General features: G+C 38.5%; 1 pseudogene; it reads left to right on the top strand.

Moving 5' to 3' along the window:
• LOC112611886 overlaps positions 1–22,112 on the top strand; it is a 35,112-nt pseudogene that overhangs the window by 11,927 nt on the left and 1,073 nt on the right.

Below are 22,112 nucleotides of genomic sequence, written 5' to 3'. Positions count from 1 at the left end.
TTGAATTTTGTTGAAGACCTTTTCTGCATCTTTTGAGGTAATCATGTGGTTTTTGTCATTGGTTCTGTTTATGTGATTGATTATGTTTATTGTTTTATGTATATTGAACCAGTCTTGCATCCCAGGGATGAAGCTGACTTGATCTTATTTCTGCCTTCATTTCGTTATTTACCCAGTAGTCATTCAGGAGCAGGTAGTTCAGTTTCCATGTAAGTTGTGCAGTTTTGAGTGAGTTTCTTAATCCTGAATTTTAATTTGATTGCACTGTGGTCCGAGAGACAGTTTGTAGTAATTTCTGTTCTCTTCCATTTTCTGAGGAGTGATTTTAGATGTGGTGCTGAGAAGAAAGTATATTCTGTAGATTTGGGGTGGAGAGTTCTGTAGATGTCTATTGGGTCTGCTTGGTGCAGAGCTGAGTTCAAGTCCTGGATATCCTTGTTAACCTTCTGTCACATTGATCTAACAGCAGGGTATTAAAGTCTCCCGTTATTATGTAGAAGGCTCAGTCTCTTTGTAGGTCTCTAAGGACTTACTCTGTGAATCTGGATGCTCCTGTATTGGGTGCATATATATTTAGGATAGTTGAATTGATCCCTTTATCATTATGTAATGACCTTCTTTGTCTCTTTTGATCTTTGCTGGTTTAAAGTCTGGTTTTATCAGAAAGTAGATTTGCAACCCCTGCTTTTTTTTTTTTTTTTTGGTTTTCATTTGCTCGGTAGATCTTCATCCCTTTATTCTGAGCCTTTTGTGTGTCTCTTCACGTGAGATGGATCTCCTGAATACATCACTTTGATGGATCTTGACTCTTTATTCAATTTGCCATTCTGTGTCTTTTAATTGGGCCATTTAGCATGTTTACATTTCAGGTTAATATTGTTATGTGTGAATTTGATCCTGTCATTATGATGCTAGCTGGTTATTTTGCCCATTAGTTGATGCGGTTTCTTCATAGTGTTAATGGTCTTTACAATTTGGTATGTTTTTGCAGTGGCTGGTACCAGTCTTTCCTTTTTATGTTCAGTGCTTCCTTCAGGAGCTCTTGTAAGGCAGGCCCGGTGGTGACAAAATCTCTCAACATTTGCTTGTCTGTAAAGGATTCTCGCCTTTACTTATGAAGCTTAGTTTGTCTGGATATGAAATTCTGGGTTGAAAATTCCTTTCTTTAAGAATGTTGAGTATTGGCCCCACTCTGTTCTGGCTTGTAGGGTTTCTGTAGAGAGATCCATTGTTAGTCTGATGGGCTTACTTTGATGGGTAACCCAGCCTTTCTTTCAGGCTGCCCTCTACCGTTTTCTTTTCATTTCAACCTTGGTGTATCTGACGATTCTGTGTCTTGGGGTTGCTCTTCTCGAGGAGTATCTTTGTGGTGGTCTCTGTATTTTCTGAATTTGAATGTTGGCCTGTCTCACTAGGTTGGGGATATTCTCCTGGATGATACCCTAAAGAGTGTTTTCCAACTTCGTTCCATTCTCCCTGTCACTTTCAGGTACCCCAATCAAACATAGATTTGGTCTTTCTTTACATAGTGCCATATTTCTTGAAGGCTTTTCTTTTTATTCTTTTTTTCTCTAATCTTGTCTTCTTGCTTTATTTCATTAAATTGATCTTTAATCTCTGATATCCTTTCTTCCACTTTATCAATTCAGCTGTTGATATTTGCGCATGCTTCATGAAGTTCTCATGCTGTGTTTTTCATCTCCATCAGGCATTTATGTTCTTCTCTGAAGTGGTTATTCTCATTAGCAATCCATCTAACCTTTTTTCCAAGGTTCTTGGCTTCCTGGCATTGGGTTAGAACATGCTCCTTTAGCTTGGAGGAGTTTGTTATTACCCACCTCTGAAATTTGTCAAATTTGAATTTGTCAATTCATCAGACTTATTTTCCATTCAGTTTCGATTTTTTACTGGTTCTGAGTTGTGATCCTTTGGAGGAGAACAGGCATTCTGGTTTTTGGAATTTTCAGCCTTTTTGCGCTGACTTCTCCCCATCTTTATGGATTTATCTACTTTTGGTCTTTGATGTTGATGACGTTCGGATGGGGTCTCTGAGTAAACATCCTTTTTGTACATGTTGCTTCTATTCCTTTCTGTTTGTTTGTTTTCCTTTTAACAGTCAGGACCCTCTGCTGCAGATCTACTGGAGCTTGCTGGAGGCCCACTCCAGACCCTGGTTGCCTGGGTATCACCAGTGGAGGCTGCAGAACAGCAAAGATTGCTGCCTGTTCCTTCCTCTGGAAGCTTTGTCCCAGAGGCCACCCGCCAAAGGCCAGCTAGAGCTCTCTTGTAGGAGGTGTCTATCAGCTTCTACTGGGAGGTGTCTCTCAATCAGGAGACACGGGTGGCAATCAGGAGTCTCAATCAGGAGACTTGAGGTGGCAGTCTGACCCTTAGCAGAGCTCGAATGCTGTGCTGGTAGATCCGCTTCTCTCTTCAGAGTTGTCCAGCAGGGATGTTTAAGTCTGCTAAAGCTGCACTCACAGCTGTTCCTTACCCCAGGTGCTCTGTCCCAGGGAGACGGGTGTTTTATCTATATTCCCCTGACTGTGGCTGCTGCCTCTTTTTTCAGAGATGCCCTGCCCAAAGAGGAGGAATCTTGAGATACAGTGTGATCTTGCTGAGCTGCAGTGGGCTCCACCCAGTTCAGTCTTTGTGCTTTCAAGTTTTGTGCTCGAAACCCAGGGACCTGGTGTCATAGGCAACAGAGGGAATCTCCTGGTCTGCAGCTTATGAAGACCACAGGAAAAGCACAGTATCTGGGCTGGAGAGCACTGTGCTTTATGGTGCAGTCCCTAAACCCTTCCCTTGGCTAGGAGAGGGAGTTCCCCAACCCCTTGCACTTCCCCAGTGAGGCAACGTCCCACGCTGCTTTGGCTCCTACTCAGTGAGCTGCACCCACTGTTCAACCAGTCCTAATGAGATGAACCGGGTACCTCAGTTGGAAATGCAGAAATCACCCACCTTCTGTGTCGATCGTGCTGGGAGCTGCAGACCAGAGCTGTTCCTATTCGGCCATCTTGCCAGCCTCCTCTATTTTGATTTTTATTACAGAAAGTATAGTATAATAATATCCTACTATAATTATATTGCTCTCCTTGTGTTTCTTCTATTCTGTCAGTATTTGATTTATATATTTGTAATCCTGTGTGACGCGCGCACACACACACACACACACACACACACGTATTCAAAGTTTTCACAGGTTCCCAGTTAATCTATTATTTTTAATGTCTTTCTTTGTCTCTTTGGAGTTTCACTGTCAAGTGCATTTTATAAAATATGAGTCCTTGACTAAAAATTTAGCTTGTGTAATATTATTTTGACTTATTCTACTCTCATTTGATTAATATTTGCATGAAATGTCTACTTCCATCTTGCCACTTTGAGCCTTTTTAATATTAGATTTCAACTGACCCTTGTAGAAAGGCAAGTTGGTTCTTGATATTTAAAATATTTAATAGGCCATGCACAGTGACTCATGCCTGTAATCCTAGCACTTCAGGAGGCCAAGGTGGGTGGATCACCTGAGGTCAGGGGGTCCAGACCACCCTGGCCAACATTGTGAAACCCCATCTCTACTAAAAATACAAAAATTAGCTGGGCGTGTTGGTGGACTTTGGTAATCCCAGCTACTTGGGAATCTGAGGCAGGAGAATTTCTTGAACCTGAAAGGCAGAGGTTACAGTGAGCTGAGATAGTCTCATTGCACTCCAGCCTGGGCAACAAGAGTAAAACTTTGTCTCAAAAGAAAAAATGTTAATAAATCTATAAAAAATCTGTTGATTTGAAAGTTAATTTTCCATATATTTAAATACATTTTGGAAAGTGAAGGCATTACTTTTATTTTATTACCTATTCTATTTGATTCCTCCAGGTTGTCCCTCATTTTCTCTCTCTGTCTTCCTTTCTTTCTTTCTGATTTTTGTATTGATATGCTTTCACTTTCTTATTTTTCTTTTGTATATGTGTATAGTTTTTATGTGTGTGGTATCTTGGGGATTACATAAAACCTCTAAAAATACAACAACATATTTTAATCAGGTGAAAAATTAACTTTGGTTGCATAAAAAATTCTTCCTGATTATGTCTGCCCTTAAATTTGTCACTGATGTTGCTAAGTTTATCTATTTATGTTGTATATTCATTAACAGATGTTTATAATAATTCCTATGCTTTTATCTCTCAAATGTTAGAGAATAATTAAAAATCTTTTCTGTACCATTAGAATAATGCTAGAAATTCAAATTTTTGTATGTGCATATCTTTTCTAGAAAATAATGTATTTTTATATGATTAGGTGTTGTTTTCTTGCATTATGTTATTTTCAGTGGTAAGAACTGCTTTCGGCATGTTTCCTATGGAAGACATATGCAGTCCCAATGTACTTCTTAAGAATTTAGTTATTTTGAAAGTTTCTTTCTTTTGTTTGTTTTTTCCTACTAGGCACGACAGATTTGCTGATGGTATTATTCTCACTTGTTTGCTATTTTCTTTTCTTTTTTTTTTTTTAGGGCTTTGACTATATCATGCAGTTCTCTTCCGGCGTGCAAATCTTTTATTGACAATTCACTGGTTATTTTTGTTCTTATCCTCATTTTTCTGATTTTCTATACTCTTTTGTTTTCCTATTTCACTCACCGAATGTTATTCAGTTTTTAAAATTAGTGTATACATTTTAATGGTTTCTTTATGAAAATTTTATAATATTTTTGATGAGATTATATTGCCCTATTTTGTATAGATTGTAATCTTTGAGATTTGGATATTTAAAAAGGCTACCTGTCACAGAGTTTATAATGTAGCTTTGTCCTGGCACAGTCAGAAAATAATGATCTTGGCTAGAGATTATGTGGGTCTCTCAAACGTCTTCAGATTTGTCTTGTCTGAAATTTTGTGTTTAGTTTTAGTTAAGAGAGATTATTTATGTTTCTTCTGAAAAGTAATCACTTGGTACACCTGTTCTGTCTCTGCAGCACTGCAGTGCTCTGCTGCAGTGCATTTACCTTTGGTCTCAGCAGACTCAAAAGTGTCATTTCAAAGTATATCACCATATCTGTCAGCACTTTTTGTCGTGGGAGACAGAAACCAGTGTGTGGTAAGGACCGTAGAAGACAGAAATTAAATCGTATGTGCCAATATTTTACTTTCCTTAAACAAACAAACAAGTTGACAATTTACTTCTGAAGGGACTAGGTAATATTGAGGAGCAGAAAGAGTTGTATTGGGTAAATTTAACAAACTTTTCTTTTTTGTATGTGGCTCTTTGCATTGGGTTTAATTCAGGCACTGCACACACCTGACTCATATATAAATTATCCTCATATGTATTTTGGTCTGTATGTTTTCATTACATTTATATGTCTATGAAGAATTAGGGCCTGTGTCATTTGCAATGTCATCTTGCTTATGTAGTTTGAATAATTTATAGGTTAGATTTGGAAACTATATTTTTCTGAGTCTAATAAGTGGACTAATTTGTTGTTTTTATTTCTTTTCAGTTATATGTTCTCATTTTGCTCAAGACCTTTGGCCAGAGCAGGGCATAGAAGATTCTCTCCAAAAAGTGATATTGAGAAGATGTGAAAAATGTGGACCTGAGAATTTACAGTTAAAAATTGGTTGTACCAATGTGGATGAGTGTAAGGTGCACAAAAAAGGTTATAATCGGCTTAACCAGAGTTTGACAACTACACAGAGCAAAGTATTTCAATGTGGTAAATATGCAAACGTCTTTAATAAACGTTCAAATTCAAACAGACATAAGACAAGACATACTGGAAAGAAACTTTTGAAATGTAAAGAATATGTCAGATCATTTTGCATGCTTTCACACCTATCTCACCATAAAAGAATTTGTACTAGAGAGAATTCCTACAAATGTGAAGAAGATGGCAAAGCCTTTAACAGGTCCTCAACACTTACTTATTATAAGAGAATTCATACTGGAAAGAAATCCTACAAATGTAAAGAATGTGGCAAAGCCTTTAGTAAGTTCTCAGTCCTTAGTAAACACAAGGTAATTCATACCAGAGAGAAACTCTACAAATATAAAGAACATGGCAAAGCCTTCAGCTGGTCCTCAAACCTTTCTAAGCACAAGAGAATTCATGCTGGAGAGAAACCCTACAAATGTGAAAAATGTGGCAAAACCTTTAAGTGTCGCTCAACCCTTAGTTATCATAAGAAAATTCATACTGGAGAGAAACCCTACAAATGTGAAGAATGTGGCAAAAGCTTTAGTGTGTTCTCAAGCCTTACTAAACATAAGGTACTTCATACTGGAGAGAAACCTTACAAATGTGAAGAATGTGGCAAAGCCTTCAGCTGGTCCTCAAACCTTACTAAACACAAGAGAATTCATGATGGAGAGAAACCCTATAAATGTGAAGAATGTGGCGAAGCCTTTAAGTGGTTCTCAACCCTTTGTTGTCACAAGAAAATTCATACTGGAGAGAAACCCTACAAATGTGAAGAATGTGGCAAAGGCTTTAGTATGTTCTCAATCCTTACTAAACATAAGGTAATTCATACTGGAGAGAAACACTACAAATGTGAAGAATGTGGCAAAGGCTTTAGTATGTTCTTAATCCTTACTAAACATAAGGTAGTTCATAATGGAGAGAAACTCTACAAATGTGAAGAATGTGGCAAAACCTATAAGTGGCCCTCAAACCTTAGTTATCATAAGAAAATTTATACTGGAGAGAAACTACAAATTTGAAGAATGTGGCAAAGGGTTTAATATGTTCTCAATCCTTACTAAACATAAGGTAATTCATACTGGAGAGAAACCCTACAAATGTGAAGAATGTGGCAAAGCCTTTAGTAAGTTCTCAGTCCTTACTAAACACAAGGTAATTCATACCAGATAGAAACCCTACGAATGTGAAGAATGTGGCAAAGCCTTCAACTGATCCTCAAGCCTTACTAAACACAGGAGAATTCATACTGGAGAGAAACCTTACAAATGTGAAGAATGTGGCTAGCCTTTTCACTGTTCCTCAATCCTTACTAAACATTCATGTAATTCATACTGGAGGGAATTCCTACAATTGTGTGGAATGTGGCAAAGCCTCTAATAGATCCTCAATTCTTAACAGACTCTACAAACCAGACTCTACAACCTGAAAGATGTGACAATGCTTTTGGCAACACCTCAAGACTTTTCTGAATATAAAAGAAATCATACTGATGAGAAATCCTAGGAATGTGAAGAATGTGATAAAGCCTTTAAGTGGCTGTCACACTTGATTGTAGGTAAAATAACTCATACTGAAGAAAACTGCTATAATAAACAGTGTGGCAAAACATTTAACCAATGCTCATGCCTTATTGCAAAGGAAAGCATTTATACTAGCCTGGGCAACTCTGTCTGGAAAAAAAAAATTGTGAATGCCACTAATATCTTCTCACATCTTATTAAACATCAGAGTTCATACTAAATAAAAGCATTAAGGGTGCAATTACTGTCAATAGATCTTTCAGAAAATAAAAATCCTTAAAGTACAGAAGAATATTAATTTTGAGGAAACACATTACAAATATAAAGAGGGCTGTAGTATATTTACTTGTATCACAGATTTTATTGTACACATTTTGTACTACAGAAATGAATTTATATTAATTGGACAAATTTCAATATAGTTTAAAAATATAAATTAAAAATTTTTTCTAAAAAGTGAAGGAGGCCGGGCGCGGTGGCTCAAGCCTGTAATCCCAGCACTTTGGGAGGCCGAGACGGGCGGATCACGAGGTCAGGAGATCGAGACCATCCTGGCTAACCCGGTGAAACCCCGTCTCTACTAAAAATACAAAAAACTAGCCGGGCGAGGTGGCAGCGCCTGTAGTCCCAGCTACTCGGGAGGCTGAAACAGGAGAATGGCGGGAACCCGGGGGGCGGAGCTTGCAGCGAGCTGAGATCTGGCCACTGCTCTCCAGCCTGGGCGGCAGAGCGAGACTCCGTCTCAAAAGTGAAGGAAATCGTTTATTTAAAAATTTAGAGAGAATTTTACTCTAAACTGTTGCTTTAGAGTCTGTCTTTTAAAGTACTATACTATTTTGAACATTAAAAATCAACAGTCTATTTCTGAGTGCTGGGTTCTCAGCACTTAGATGTACTTACTACATCTGTAAATGAGCAAGCCATTTGAAATATATATATATATATATATAAAGTATTAGTAGTCATTTTGATTGGTAAATCACAGTTGCATAAATTTATGGGCTACAATGTGATGTTTTAGTATATGTATAAAATATGGAATAATTAAGTTTTGTTTAGTAACATATCTATGAACTCACCTATCATTTTTGTGGTGGTACATTTGAAATGTCCTCTTAGTTATTAATATACAATACATTATAGTTACTATAGTTACCATCCTCTGCAATAGATCTCAAAACTTAACTAACGTATATGAAAGTTTTTACTTTTTGTCAGCTCCCTTTCTTTTCATAAAATTTATATCCCTTCTGAATGTGAATATATGACAATTTGCCAAGAATAGTATTAAAAACAGTCAACCACTATTATAGCCCCAGACTGTGAATCTAGTCTCTCAATGTAGAGTAAATTAAGAGAAGATTTATTTTTTTCAGCCAAGAACATAAGTGTATAAAACTAATGGGTAACAAACATGGCATTCATTGCCAAAAAATAGTATGACTAGATTCAGTGTGTAGCTATGCAAATGACAGTTCAACTAAATTAAGACGCTAATAGGTACATGTGAAACACATTGATGTGCAATGTGTTGCACCTCCACTCAGCACCTTTTTTTGGCCAATTTGAAAGATATCAGTTTCCCCTGAGTGACTCAGAAAGAATATTGAAAATTGAAAATTCTGTGTTCAGAGTAATTATTGGGAACATGGTTAAAACATTTCTTCAATGTTATGAAAAGTTTTTATAAATATCACTCCACTTCAAAAGTCTTTTAGTAAAAGATTGTTTGTTTATGGTACTCAATTTAGATTCATAACAATTTCAATATTCCAGGAAAGTCAGAGACACTTAAATGTAAACAAAATTCCATAAAACTTGAATGAGATAAATTCCTCTTCGTTAAGAATTTTGTTTTATTAATAAGTATAGAGAAAAATAGAAAATCAGTACTTCAGGCAAAATAACAGTTTTTGGCCGGGAGTATCACCAAAACAAGTGCTCTTGATTATCAACAAGTGAAAAGAGCATTGCTGCTTTCCTGGAATTAGCTGGCCTGCTTTCCACTGATATGAAGGGAGAAGGCATTGAAAATAGTGAAACAGGGTGATATAAATGGAGTACTTATAGGAAATACAGTTTATAATAAAAAGTAGCATTTGATGTTTTACAACCGTAGAGGAGACTATTAGCATGAGGTCATAATCTTATTTCTATTGACAAATTAACTTCATTTACAATATTCTTAATTCAGACAATATTTTTTCTGCTCTATTTGCTAGATTTTGGTCAAATCTTATCTGAACTCGATAAAAATCAAAATAAATCAATTTTACCACAAGCATTTTATTATTGATGCATCTGTTTATTTTGCTTAAAATACATTAGCTTTTGAAAAGATTTAGTTTTGTTTCTGAGTGTTTATTTCTCAGAAGTTGCTGTCATGCTAGAAAACTGCTATTCTCAGCTCTACTCACATTGGCTAATAGCAAGTGGAAGTGATGTGTGGATGAGAAGCAAATGTGTCTTCTCTGCGTCTCTTTTTTAATAAATTGGCTGAAGAAAGAGAATGCAGATAGAAGGTGAAAGAAAATATAATCCCTGAAAGATCATGAAAAAGTCCTTTTAGTCAGAAAAAAGAAATGGTGACTTGAGCAGAATATATATTTTTAAAATACTTCTTTTCAAAAAATTCTCTTTTGTTGAAATATAAAAAAACGGACCAAATAAAGTCTCAATGAATTAAGTATAGCTCCCAGTATAACTCACAGTTAATAAAAGTTGACTATCTGTAGACAATATTTTTCATCAGCACTTTTCACCATACTGCTAGACCTCAGCTAACACTTTTTATGTGTCATAAAAATGAATCACTTTAGAAGCCATCTTAATAATGAGACAATTTGTTACGGGAAGTCAGGGACCCCCAATGGAGGGACAGACTGGAGCTGCAGCATACACTTCCCTAAAAATACTCATTTCTTATGCCTGTCTTTACTTCAATCTCTGAACATAAATTGTGATGATTTCATTGACATTTGTCAGTTCCCAAATAATACTCTTATAATTTCTTATGCCTGTCTGTCTTTAATCTCTTAATCCTGTTATCTTTGTAAGCTGAGGATGTATGTCATCTCAGAATCACTATTGTACAAATTGATTGTAAGACATGTGTTTGCACAATATGACATCAGTGGACCTTGAAAAAACAGAATAACAATTTTAGGGAACAAAGGAAGACAACCATAAAGTCTGACTGCCTGTGGGGTTGGGCAGAATAGAGCCATAGTTTTCTTGTAGAGAGCCTATAAATGGACTTGCAAGCAGGGAAGATATCACTGAATTTTTTTCCTAGTAAGGAATATTATTGAGACCCTGGGAAAGAAATGCATTCCTGTGGGGAGGTCTATAAATAGCCACTCTGGGAGTGTCTGTCTTATGTGTTTGAGATTAGGACTGAAATATGCCCTGGTGTCCTGCAGTACCCTTAGGCTTATTAGGGTGGGGAAAAAACCTATGGTGGTGAATTTCGGGTCAGACCAGTTGTCTGCTCTTGAACCCTGTTTTCTATTGTTTAAGATGTTTATCAAGACATGTGCACAGCTGAACATAGGCCCTCATCAGTAATTCTAATTTTTGCCCTTTGCCTTGTGATATTTGCTTTTGTCCTTGCCTTGTTTCCTTAGAAGCATGTGATCTTTGTTTTGCAGCTCAGGTGGGCATCACGGTCCTACCAATATGTGACGTCACCCCCGGAGGCCCAGCTGCAAAATTCCTCTCTTTGTACTCTTTATTTCTCAGACTGGCCGACACTTAGGGAAAATAGAAGCTACATTGAAATATTGGGGGTTGGATCCCCCAATAACAATTGACTTCTGGTACACAATTCAGAACATCTACAAAAGGAGTGCTGAGCAGATTTCAACTGTGATGCAAAATCTTATTCATTGGCATTGGTAGCTGAATGCTGTGTTAAGGATTCTCGAATCACTATTAAGTGGAAGTAGATCATCATAAAGGTATTCATTCTCATCTTCACACCAGGTTGGGTTGCTTTCTTTTCCGCAACTGTGTTTAAAACTGTAATGAGGCTTTTGGGTGTGCATCTTTTTCTAGTTTCACACAGCTGCAGAGGCTTCAAGAAACTTACAATCATGGTGCAAGGCAAAGGGAAAGCAAAGACTTTATGGTTGTGGCTGGAGAAAGAGCTACAATATACTTACTGGTCTCACTCCAGATGTTCTTAACATTCAGACATGGTAACCCAGCAATCATATTGACACTATCCATTCCAGTGATACTCAAACTTCAGCATGCATCAGAATCCCTGCAAGGCTTACTAAGGTACAGACTGCTGAGCCCACCTCTAAGACTTCTTTCATTTTAAGGAATAAAGAGCATTCCATTGTGTAAATATACCACTTCTTAAAGTTCATTCACCTGTTGATGGACACTTAGGTTGATTTCGTACCTTAGCTATTGTAAGTAATCCACTTTTTTTCCTTTTCTTATTTATATATCTCTTTTTTCTTTTTATTTCTAGATATATTTTAATTTTATACTATAAATTCTGACTGTTAAATGCCTTTATTTCTATGCCTTTTGGTTAATATTTTGGCTGATTGAAACAATAAATTTTTAAACAAATTTTTGGATCACGGCCATTACTTTATTATTAACATGGTCTGAGACATTATAGCAATAAAAATCAACATTGATTAGTGAAACAACAATTTTCTAGCCCCTCGTAATCATTTTCTCTTCTGCCCAACATAAAAGTTGAATCTTTGTGTCATTTCTCACAGTTGTAAGAAGCTTCTGATTAAATTGGTCAGCATATAATTTTGTGAAATTTTACTTTTTTAATCTTTAAACTGCTCTATTGCCAGAAAAGGTATTTTAAATATATATTATTTTACTCTATTTAAATTCTTCAGAAAAACTAAGTTGACAAAGTATGCACTCACATTTTTTTGAAAATTAAAAATGCTTATATATTTTTTACAGAATCTAAAACTAAATATTTTTAGTTTGTTAGAGAACATCTCTGAAATACTTCAAGTTACCTTCTTCTGACAGTAGATATATATTTTTCTATATTGCTATAATACAGCTTTGGCTGTCTTTTGTGGTCAACTCCCTCATTTTTATTCTATTCTGCAGTATTTATGCTATGCATTTTATATTTTAAAAGTTGTAGACTGTGCAATGTAATCTTCAAACAATTGACAAATGTTTTTCAATGTATAACTCTACTCAATCCGCAGTCACTCTCACTCCTCGAAGGCATTTTTAATGCCTGTAAAGCAAAGGGATCGTTCAGGTGAGTGTGCTGAGCTGGTCTTCTCCAGTGTCAGTGTATTCACATTCACAAAAGTGTTCTGGTGAAAGATGGTGCACTTCAACACAATTATAACAGCAATATGGAAACGACATAATAGAATAAAATGTGAATCATGGCCTTCTTAATTTTTCTCATTCTGTGTATGTGAGTATGAGGTAGTTGTAAGGTTGGGAATTGAGACTAAAGTGAGAGAGAAGAACACTTCACATGAGTAGCAGAAGAAGGTCCTGTGCAACCTTCTTGTATGTCAAACATACCCGGAATGATTTTGTGAAGTATTATGTTGCTGTATTCATCACTTATTAGACTCCGATGGTCATTTTTTACTTTATGAATTTAAATATGCTCTTAGCATCATCCAGGGTCCTGTCCTTGAGGCTTAAGTACTCAGACATAAAACTATTAAAATATTGATGAAAGATGAGGTTTTTGTGTGTGTGTGTTTGTTGAGACTGAGTTTCGTTCTGTCACCCAGGCTGGAGCGCAATGGTGTGATCTCAGTTCACTGCCACCTCCGCCTCCAAGGTTCAAGCAATTCTGATACCTCAGCCTCCTGAGTCACTGGGATTACAGGTGTGTGCCATTATGCCCAGGTTGGTAGGTATGTGGTTATGAGGCACTGACTCATGGGTTGGGGGCTCTCTGAGGACCCTTCCCTCGCTGTCTACCTTAGGCTATCTAGCTAATCCCTCTCAGTTACCTCTCAGGAGTGGAGACCCTTACTGCTGTTAGGGAGAATAGGCATTGATATTTTTGGCTATTCCTCGCTGGAGAGGGGTGCTGTGTAGAAAACAGCAGCTAGAATTTCTTCCAGGGCTGGTTTAAGTGTCTTAAAAGAAACGTGTGTTTAGGCATCATTCCATTTGCATTACCACTTGGAACTTGATAGTTTTTAGGGAAAAATAAACAATCTGGTTTAGTAGAGGACATGCAATGAAATGAAATAAGGAGGGTAGGAAAAGTCTAAAAATGTTGAGGCTGCTGACACACCCCGATAACTGGTAGCTATAGTTATGTTTGCTAAGATTTGGGGACATGAGACTTGGCTTTGGTTAGCTCCCTTGATCTTACTTTCTCATAAAAGAAACCTGTGGGTTACTGGCACCTTATTTATTACCATCACCCAGCCAGATTTGCAGAATAATTGCTTAGAACTAGAGTATTGATTTAGATTTTTACATTACCCATCCCTTTCTTTTTCTTCTGAGCCACAGGCAGAGATTTCTGGTTGGCTTACAGGAACAAGCAGGGTTAGTTTAAAATGTCATCAAAAACTTTAAAACAATGAATGAGACTAGAAGTTCACGAGAAATGTATGATAAGTTTTGAAGCATAATTTTTTTTTTAGATTTTGTTTTGTTAAAAACAACTCACAAGAGTCTGAATTGTTTGCAAAATAGACTTTAGTATTATACTCAGCCTATTTGGCCATAGTGCAGCAAGAATAACTATCTCTCCATAGGCCTTTTTGATAGGCTTTGATGGAACTCTGTTCCGAAAGAAATCTTAGATAGGACTTTTTAAAGCTGGGCCAAGCCATGGATTTGTACGCTTAAATACCTGTGAGTTGGTTAAACTCCTGTGTTTCTGAGGCTCCAAGAGCAGACTGTTTCTGATTCTGTTACAAAGTGACATTTTTTTAACTCACCATAGGCCAGGAATTCTATATGAAGACTGTGTAGACAGCTTTCTCAAGAGGCTGTTACTGGCTTTGCAACTTAAACTTGATTTCTTAAAGGAAAACACGTCCTTCCAGTTAAAGCTGTGGTAAAAGAACTAGCATTTTTCTATTGTGTTTCACTGCAGAAGAAAATGGATTTTTCAGTTGGGCACAGTGGCTGATACCTGTAATTGCAGCACTTTGGTATGCTGAGGTGGGCAGATCACAAGGTCAAGAGATCAAGATCATCCTAACCAACATGGTGAAACCCCACCTCTACTAAAAATATAAAAATTAGCTGGCCATGGTGGTGCATGCCTGTAGTCTCAGCTACTCAGGAAGTTGAGGCAGGAGAATCACTTGAATCTGAGAGACAGAGGTTGCAGTGAGCTGAGATTATGCCACTGCGTGCCAACCACAGACAGAGTGAGACTATGTCTCAGAAAAAAAAAAAAATAGAAAATGGATTTTTGTTTCACTGATGCAAACAACTATATTGTTGTAAGTTAAGAATACTTATAACTAGTTGATAAAGGTTCCAAGATGGCCAAGTAGGGTCAACTCCAGTCTACAGTTCCCAGCATGAGTGACTCAGACAATGGGTGATTTCTTTTTTTTTTTTTTTTAAAGACGGAGTCTCGCTCTGTAGCCCAGGCTGGAGTGCAGTGGCCGGATCTCAGCTCACTGCAAGCTCCGCCTCCCGGGTTCACGCCATTCTCCGGCCTCAGCCTCCCGAGTAGCTGGGACTACAGGCGCCCGCCACCTCGCCCGGCTATTTTTTGTATTTCTTAGTAGAGACAGGGTTTCACCGTGTTAGCCAGGATGGTCTCGATCTCCTGACCTCGTGATCCGCCCATCTCGGCCTCCCAAAGTGCTGGGATTACAGGCTTGAGCCACCGCGCCCGGCCACAATGGATGATTTCTGCATTCTTAACTGAGGTACTGGGTTCATCTCACTGGGGCTTGTCAGACAGTGGGTGTAGCCTACAGAGCGTGAGCTGAAGCAGGGCAGGGCATCGCCTCACCCAGGAAGCTCAAGGCATTGGGGTAATACCTTTCCTAGCCAAGGGAAGCCGTGACAGACCGTACCTGGAAAATGTGGATACTCCCACCCTAATACTGTGCTTTTCCAATGGTCTTAGCAAATGGCACACCAGGAGATTATATCCCATGCCTGGCTCAGAGAGTCCCATGCCCGTGGAGCCTCACTCACTGCTGGCACAGCATTCTGACATCGAACTGCAAAGCAGCAGTGAGGCTGGTGGAGGGGCGTTTGCCATTGCTGAGGCTTGAGTAGGTAAACAAAGCCATTGGGAACCTCAAACTGGGTGGAGTTCACCGCAGCTCAAAGAGGCCTGCCTACTTCTTTAGACTCCACCTCTGGGGGCAGGGCATAGCTGAACAAAAGGCAGCTTCTGCAGACTTAATCTGCATAAACAGAACCAATGACAAAAACCACATCATTATCTCAATAGATGCAGAAAAGGCATACAACAAAACCGAACAGCCCTTGATGCTAAAAACTCTCAGTCAACTAGGTATTAATGTGATGTATCTCAAAATAATAAGTTATTTATGACAAACCCACAGCCAATAACATACTGAATGGGCAAAAACTGGAAGCATTCCCTTTGAAAACTGGCACAAGACAGGGATGCCCTCTCTCACCACTCCTATTCAACATAGTGTTGGAAGTTCTGGCCAGGGCAGTCAGGCAAGAGAAAGAAATAAAGGGTATTCAATTAGGAAAAGACAAAGTCAAATGGTCCCTGTCTGCAGATGACATGATTGTACATTTAGAAAACCCCATCGTTTCAACCCAAAATCTCCTTAAGCTGCTAAGCAACTTCAGCAAAGTCTCAGAATACAAAATTTTTCAATGTGCAAAAATCACAAGCATTCCTATACACCAATAACAGACAAACGGAGAGCAAAATCATGAGTGAACTCCCATTCACAATTGCTTCAAAGAGAATAAAATACCTAGGAATACAATTTACAAGGGATGTGAAGGACCTCTTCAAGCAGAATTACTCAATGAAATAAAAGAGGACACAAACGAATGGAAGTACATTCCATGCTCGTGGTTGGGAAGACAATATCGTGAAAATGGCCATACTGCCCAAGGTAATTTATAGATTCAATGCCATCCTCATCAAGCTACCATTGACTTTCTTCACAGAATTGGAAAAAACTACTTTAAAGTTCATATGGAACCACAAAAGAGCCCTCATTGCCAAGATAATCCTAAGCAGAAAGAACAAAGCTGGAGACATCACGCTACCTGACTTCAACCTATACTACAAGGCTACAGTAACAAAAACAGCATGGTACTGGTACCAAAACAGAGATATAGACCAATGGATCAGAACAGATGCCTCAGAAATAACACCGCACATCTACAATCATTGATCTTTGACAAACCTGACAAAAACAAGAAATGGGGAAAGAATTCCATATTTAATAAATGATGCTGGGAAAACTGGCTAGCCATATGTAGAAAGCTGAAACTGGATCCCTTCCTTACACCTTATACAAAAATTAATTCAAGATGGATTAAAGACTTAAATGTTAGACCTAAAACCATAAAACCATAAGAACCCTAGAAGAAAACCTAGGCAATACCATTCAGGATGTAGGAATGGGCAAGAACTTCCATGAGCATGGAATTTTCTTCCATTTGTTTGTGTTTTCTCTTATTTCACTAGCAGTAGTTTGTAGTTCTACTTGAAGAGGTCCTTCACATCCCTTGTAAATTGTATTCCTAGGTATTTTATTTTCTTTGTAGCAATTGTGAATGGGAGTTCACTCATGATTTGGCTCTCTGTTTGTCTGTTATTGGTGTATAGGAATGCTTGTGATTTTTACACATTGAAAACTTTTGTATTCTGAGAATTTGCTGAAGTTGCTTATCAGCTTAAGGAGACATGGGGTTGAGATGATGGGGTTTTCTAAATATACAATCAAGTCATCGGCAAACACGGGCAATTTGACTTCGTCTTTTCCTAACTGAATACCCTTTATTTCTTTCTCTTGCCTGATTGCCCTGGCCAGAACTTCCAACACTATGTTGAATAGGAGTGGTGAGAGAGGGCATCCCTGTCTTGTGCCAGTTTTCAAAGGGAATGCTTCCAGTTTTTGCCCATTCAGTATGATATTCGCTGTGGGTTTGTCATAAATAACTCTTATTATTTTGAGAAACATTCTATCAATATCTAGTTTATTGAGAGTTTTTAGCATGAAGGGCTGTTGAATTTTGTCAAAGGCCTTTTCTGCATCTATGGAGATAATCATGTGGTTTTTGTCGATGGTTCTGTTTATGTGATGGATTGTGTTTATTGATTTGCACAGGTTGAACCAGTCTTGCACCCCAGGGGTGAAGCTGACTTGCTTGTGGTGGATAAGCTTTTTGATGTGCTGCTGGATTTGGGTTGCCAGTAATTTATTGAGAGTTTTTGCATCAATGTTCATCAGGGATATTGGTGTAAAATTCTATTTTGTTGTTTCTCTGCCAAGTTTTGTTGTCAGGATGATGCTGGCCTCATAAATTGAGTTAGGGGGGATTCTGTCTTTTTCTATTGATTGGAATAGTTTCAGAAGGAATGGTACCATCTCCTTTTTGTACCTCTGGTAGAATTCCGCTGTGAATCCATCTGGTCCTGGACCTTTTTTGTTGGCAGGCTATTCATTATTTCCTCAATTTCAGAACCTGTTATTGGTGTATTCACAGATTCAACTTCTTCATGGTTTAGTTTTGGGAAGGTGTATGTTTGCAGGAATTTATCCATTTCTTCTACAGTTTCTAGTTTGTTTGCATAGATGTGTTTATAGTACTCTCTGATGGTAGTTTGTATTTCTGTGGGATCGGTAGTGATATCTCCTTTATCATTTTTTATTGCATCCATTTTATCCTTCACTCTTCTTCTTTATTAGTCCTGCTAGTGTTCTGTCAATTTTGTTGATCTTTTCAAAAAAACAACTCCTGGATTCATTGATTTTTTTGAAGGGTTTTTTGTGTCTCCATCTCTTTCACTTCTGTTCTAATCTTAGTTGTTTCTTGCCTTCTGCTAGTTTTTGAATTTGTTTGCTCTTGCTTCTCTAGTTCTTTTAATTGCTATTGTAGGATGTCAATTTTAGATCTTTCCTGTTTTCTCTTGTGGGCATTTTGTGCTATAAGTTTCCCTTTACACACTGCTTTAAATGTGCACCACAAATTCTGGTATATTGTGTCTTTTCTCATTGGTTTCAAAGAACATCTTTATTTCTGCCTTCATTTCATTATTTACCCAGTAGTCATTCAGGAGCAGCTTGTTCAGTTTCCATGTAGTTTTGCAGTTTTTAGTGAGTTTCTTATTCCTGAATTCTAATTTGACTGCACTGTGGTCTGAGAGACAGTTTGTTGCGATTTCTGTTATTTTATATTTGCTGAAGAATGCTTTACTTCCAATTATGTTGTCAGTTTTAGAATAAGTGTGATGTGGTGCTGAGAAGAATGTATATTTTGTTGATTTGGGATGGAGAGTTTTGTAGATGTCAGTTAGGTCTGCTTGGTGCAGAGCTGAGTTCAAGTCCTGGATATCCTTGTTAGCCTTCTGTCGATCTGTCTAATGTTGACAGTGGGGTGTTAAAGTCTCCCATTTTTATTGTGTGGGAGTCTAAGTCTCTTTGTAGGTCTCTGGTGACTTGCTTTATGAGTCTAGGTGCTCCTGTATTGGGTGCATATCTATTTAGGATAGTTAGCTCTTCTTGTTGCATTGATCCCTATGTGATATCCTTCTTTGTCTCTTTTGATCTTTGCTGGTTTAAATTTTGTTTTATCAGCGACTAGGATTGCAACCCCTGCTTTTTTGTTGTTTTCCATTTGCTTGGTAGATCTTCCTCCATCCCTTTATTTTGAGCCTATGTGTGTATATGAATGTGAGATGGGTCTCCTAAATACAGCACACAGATGGGTATTGACTCTTTATCCAATTTGCCAGTCTGTGTCTTTTAATTGGGCATTTAGCCCATTTACATTTAAGGTTAATATTGTTTTGTGTGAATTTGATCCTGTCTTTTTTATATTAGCTGCTTGTTTTGCTGGTTAATTGATGGTTTCTTCATTACATTGATGGTCTTTACAGTTTGACATGTTTTTGCAGTGGCTGGTACCTGTTGTCTCTTTCCATTTTTATTGCTTCCTTCAGAGCTCTTGTAAGGCAGGCCTGGTGGTGATGAAATCTCTCAGCATTTGCATGTCTGTAAAGGATCTTATTTCTCCTTCACTTACGAAGCTTAGTTTGGCTGGACATGAAATTATGGGTTGAAAATTCTCTTCCTTGAGAATGTTGAATATTGGCCCCCACTCTCTTCTGGTTTGTAGGATTTCTGCTGTGAGATCCGCTGTTAGTCTGATGGGCTTCCCTTTGTGGGTAACCTGACATTTGTCTCTGGCTACCCTTAACATAACCTGACACTTGTCTCTGGCTACCCTTAACATTTTTTCTTTCATTTCAACCTTGGTGAATCTGACAATTATGTGTCTTAGAGTTGCTCTACTAGAGGAGTATCTTTGTGGTGTTCTCTGTATTTCCTGAATTTGAATATTGGCCTGCCTCGCTAGGTTGGGGAAGTTCTCCTGGATAATATCCTGAAGAGCGTTTTCCAACTTGGTTCCTTTCTCCCCATCACTTTCAGGTACACCAATCAGACGTAGATTTGGTCTTTTCACATAGTCCCATATTTCTTGGAGGCTTTGTTCATTTCTTTTTACTATTTTTACCCTAACCTTGTCTTCTCACTTTATTTCATTAATTTTATCTTCAATCACTGGTAGCCTTTCTTCCACTTGATTGAATCAGCTATTGAAGCTTGTGCATGTGTCACGAAGTTCTCATGCCATGGTTTTCAGCTCCACCAGGTCATTTAAGGTGTTCTCTTCACTGTTTATTCTAGTTATCCATTTGTCTAACCCTTTTTCAAGGTTTTTAGGTTCCTGGTGGTGGGTTTGAACATGCTCCTTTAGCTCAGAGAAGTTTGTTAATACCGACCTTCTGAAGCCTACTTCTGTCAACTCGTCAAAGTTATTCACCATCCAGCTTTGTTCCATTGCTAGTGAGGAACTGCAATCCTTTGGAGAAGAGGTATCCTGGTTTTTAGAATTTTCAGCTTTTCTGCTCTGGTTTCTCCCCATCTTTGTGGTTTTATCTACATTTGGTCTTTAATGTTGATGACCTACAGATGGGTTTTGGTGTATATGTCCTTTTTGTTGATGTTGCTTCTATTCCTTTCTGTTTGCTGGTTTTCTTTCTAACAGTCAGGTCTCTCAGCTGCAGGTCTATTGGAATTTGCTGGAGGTCCACTGCAGACCCTGTTTGCCTGAGTATCACCAGTGGATGCTGCAGAATGGCAATTATTACAGTACAGCAAATATTGCTGACTTATCCTTCCTTTGGAAGATTTGTCCCAGAGGGACACCTGCCTATATGAAGTGTCTGTCGACCCCTACTGGGAGGTGTCTCCCAGTTAGGCTACACGAGGTCATGGACTGACTTGAGGAGGCAGTCTGTCCATTCTCAGAGCTCAAATGCCATGCTGGGAGAACCACTGCTCTCTTTAGGGCTGTCAGACAGGAACATTTTAATCTGCAGAAGCTGTCTGCTGCCTTTTGTTCAGCTATGCCCTGCCCACAAAGGTGGAATCTATAGAGGCAGTAGGCTTTGCTGAGCTGCAGTGGGCTCTTCCCAGTTTGAGCTTCCCGGCCACTTTTTTTGGCTACTCAAGCCTCAGCAATGTTGAATGCATCTCCCCCAGCCAGGTTGCTGTGTTGCCATTTGATCTTAGACTGGTGCATTAGCAGTGAGCAAGGCTCTATGGGTGCAGGACCTGCTGAGCCAGGTATGAGAGAGAATCTGGTTGTTTGCCGGTTGCTAAGACCTTGGGAAAGGTGCAGCATTTGGGTGAGAATGTCCTGTTTTTCCAAGTGCAATCTGTTCCGGCTTTCCCTAGCTAGGAAAGGGAAATCCCCAAACCCCTTGTACTTCCTGGGTGAAGTGACGCCCTGCCCTGCTTCAGCTCACCCTCCATGGGCTGCATCCACTGTGCATCCAGTCCCAATGAGATGAGCCAGGTACCTCAGCTGGAAATGCAGAAATCACCCGTCCTCTGCTTCAATCATGTTGGGAGCTGCAGACCACAGCTCTTCCTATTTGGCTATCTTGGAATGGATCTCCGATTTTTACAAATCTTTTACAATCTTTTAGAAATTTTGATATAGAGCAGATTAGCATCTTAAGAAAGCCTTGCTGTGTTTTCATTTAAATGCTTAATTTAAAGGAACACCATATGATATTCCTTTGAAGTTTGTTTGTGTATACCAATCTAAGATTTTCTGAAACATAATAAATTTTTTTTAATGTTGTATTTAACATACAAAAGTCCAAAATATATCCAGACAGGCAGGAACTATGGCTGTCACTTTAAAAAGCAAATGTTTTAGCATGATACACTATTCTGTGTATGTACGGATAATCAAACTTTGAACTTTTCAAATCATAAACAGATATATTATTTGTTACTTTGAGCCTTTAATATGTAAAACACATACAGTTTACTCTTCTTAGTTTAAAATATACTTACTGGCCGGGCGCGGTGGCTCAAGCCTGTAATCCCAGCACTTTGGGAGGCCGAGACGGGCGGATCACGAGGTTAGGAGATCGAGACCATCCTGGCTAACACAGTGAAACCCCGTCTCTACTAAAAAATACAAAAAAACTAGCCGGGCGAGGTGGTGGGCGCCTGTAGTCCCAGCTACTCGGGAGGCTGAGGCAGGAGAATGGCATAAACCCGGGAGGCGGAGCTTGCAGTGAGCTGAGATCCGGCCACTGCACTCCAGCCTGGGTGACAGAGTGAGACTCTGTCTCAAAAAAAAAAAAAAAAGGCCGGGCGCGGGGGCTCAAGCCTGTAAT

This window comes from Theropithecus gelada, chromosome 19 (genome assembly GCF_003255815.1).
Source record: "Theropithecus gelada isolate Dixy chromosome 19, Tgel_1.0, whole genome shotgun sequence".
In the NCBI taxonomy this organism is placed as follows: domain Eukaryota; kingdom Metazoa; phylum Chordata; class Mammalia; order Primates; family Cercopithecidae; genus Theropithecus; species Theropithecus gelada.
The sequence above is the reverse complement of the archived record's forward strand: the minus strand, read 5'-3'. Positions and strand labels throughout refer to the sequence as shown.